The sequence below is a fragment of the Octopus bimaculoides genome, chromosome 28 (assembly GCF_001194135.2).
Source record: "Octopus bimaculoides isolate UCB-OBI-ISO-001 chromosome 28, ASM119413v2, whole genome shotgun sequence".
Classification (NCBI taxonomy): Eukaryota; Metazoa; Mollusca; class Cephalopoda; order Octopoda; family Octopodidae; genus Octopus; species Octopus bimaculoides.
In genome coordinates, this window is record NC_069008.1 from 2,033,807 (window position 1) to 2,036,295 (window position 2,489).

General features: G+C 39.3%; 1 protein-coding gene across 5 annotated transcripts in view; it reads right to left on the reverse strand.

Moving 5' to 3' along the window:
• LOC128251160 (zinc finger protein 271-like) overlaps nucleotides 1-2,489 on the reverse strand; it is a 14,244-nt gene that overhangs the window by 6,139 nt on the left and 5,616 nt on the right. Inside the window, exon 1 of one of the 5 annotated variants that reach the window (XM_052977652.1) lies at nucleotides 1,477-1,551. The exons of the other annotated variants lie outside the window; for them this stretch is intronic. The gene's annotated coding sequence lies outside the window, so the exon portion shown is untranslated. Of the gene's footprint in view, nucleotides 1-1,476; nucleotides 1,552-2,489 lie in introns of those variants that run through there. 5 annotated transcript variants of the gene reach the window in all.

Genomic DNA, 2,489 nt, shown 5'->3' on the forward strand with positions numbered 1-2,489 from the left:
TTTGCTTTTTTCTTTTTAAATTTGCTGTTTTACCCTAACCCTAACCCTATCACCGATAGAATTGTTTCAGAATCGTTTGTTTATGTAGTCGGCACTTAATGTATATCGGCTGAATGGACGTCAGTGATTGGTTGAAATTACAGAAATACGACAGCTTTAACATGGAATAACTTAGGGATTTCTGTTTTTTTTAAGAAGACTAAGAGAAAAAGATGTTTTATATGACACATTCTACCAGTGTTCCAAGTTTCAATGTGTTTCGTTAATGAAAAATGTGGCCCCCGTTTTAAAAAAGATCCATTTATTCTTTTCTACTCTAGGCAAAAGACCCGAAATTTAGTGGGAGGGGGCCAGTTGATTAGATCGCCCCCATTACGCAACTGGTACTTAAGGCAAAGTCGACCTTGGCGGAATTTGAACTCGGTTATAATTTATTATGAAGTTACTGATGTACAAAAACAGGAATAACATCATAAACGAAGTATTGCGGGTTAGAAATAAGTGGACATACACCTCAGAATATACTGAACATATATTTATGTTCAAATATTTACGGAATATGTTAAGAGTTGATGCTGGTGTTTACGTCCCCATAGCCTAGAGGATCGGTAAAAGTGACCCAAAGAATAAGTACTAGGGTCGATGTGTTCGACTAAAGGCGGTGCTCAAGCGTGGCCGCAGTCAAATGACTGGAAAATTACAAGAGACGTGTTGTTTATAAATATTGACAACTCGTTATGTTGACGATAAAATGCGCAGTCACACACAAAATGACAGCTTCCAAATCTTGTTTCCAGACCTTAAATCTCTATAAGTCGTTAAAAACATTTTTCTGGAAAAAAATGGAATAACTCCAACAATTCAGTTTGGGCAAGTGTGTTGTTGTGCCAAATTAAAAAAAAAATTCGGTTAACTTTAATTTTTGGAGCCGCTGACAACGAAACAGAAAACATCCATACGCTGCATAAATAGATAGGTTGACCGTAATACATACATAAAAACGCAGAGAGAAGTGGGGAGGGTATTAGGGTTAATGTCCAAACAAATAACGCTGCTTGTATGTCTGCATTCACAGACATACAAAGAGAAAGATAGCGAAAAACGAATGACGGTGGTGGCGGGAGAGATGCGTTCGATTGCAAACCAAAACGGAACTTGTTACAGAGACAAAATAATTAAACTGAGTTTACAATGTAAGTATAAAGGAAACTGCTTTGTTCTAATCTTAACGGAATTGTAGGCAATTTACTTTACGTAACACGCAAAAGTTATCCTTAGATTCTTAAAAATAACATCAATATTTCAAAATGTAGAACTATCATTCTCTTATTGGTAAACGTCTGGAAAAGGAAATATCGTTTTCCAATGTTGTTACCCGTTTTCCTTTCTATATTATAACTGCATCCTTGAAAAGTCACACAATTCAATTATCTATACACATTACGACATAGTTAAATTTAACAATTACAAACCTACCGTATTCAAATTATAAACAGCAAGGCAGTACCCGATGGAAACGAAACTCTGTGGAAGTTGTTTCCCTTGTTTCAGTCATTTGACTGCGGCCATGCTGGAGCACCGACTTTCAGTCGAGCAAATCGACCCCACTATTCTTTGGAAGCCTAGTACTTATTCTATCGGTCTCTTTTGCCGAACCGCTAATTTACGGGGACATAAACACACAAGCATCGGTTGTCAAGCGATGTTGGGGGGACAAACACAGACACACACACATATATATACATATATACGACGGGCTTCTTTCAGTTTCCGTCTACTAAATCCACTCACAAGGCTTTGGTCGGCCCGAGGATATAGTAGAAGACACTTGCTGAAGGTGCCACGCAGTGGGAATGAACCCGGAACCATGTGGTTGGTAAGCAAGCCACTCCTGCGCCTATATTGTTTATATTCAGTATTTTATTTTACATTCCCCACTCTCTGTGATGTAGGAGACTGCAGTTCGATTCCCAGTCAGGGAGGTACATATTTTTTAAGGCGGCAAGCCAGCAGGATCTTTAGCATACCGGACAAAATGCTTACTGCCATGTCGTCCGTCTTTACGCTCTGAACTTAAATTCCGCAGAGGTCCGCTTTGAGACCTGCTCATGAATGTGAAACTTGTTTCTCTCATATTGTACGGGTACGTTTTGCTCAACAAAGACAATGCAGTGTGGCTAGGGAGATTTGGGTGTTATTTCTAAAAGGACGAATGCTACTGGAAAGGTTCCTTTGCCAACAAGTATTGACCCTGTGAAATTGGGGTGGTGAATTTCCGGTAAATTTTCAGATTAACACCCGCACGATTTTCACTAGGCTGTTAGGGTTAGAGTTAGGGACGGAATTCCCACCCTAGTGAAAATCGTGCGGGTGTTAATCTGAAAGTTTACCGAATTTCCGAGGGTTCCCACCTCCGTTTTCTAGACGAAAAAAAAAAAAAAAAATTGGTTTTGTGGCCTATTAGGAGCTCACCGTAATTCATTCTACGG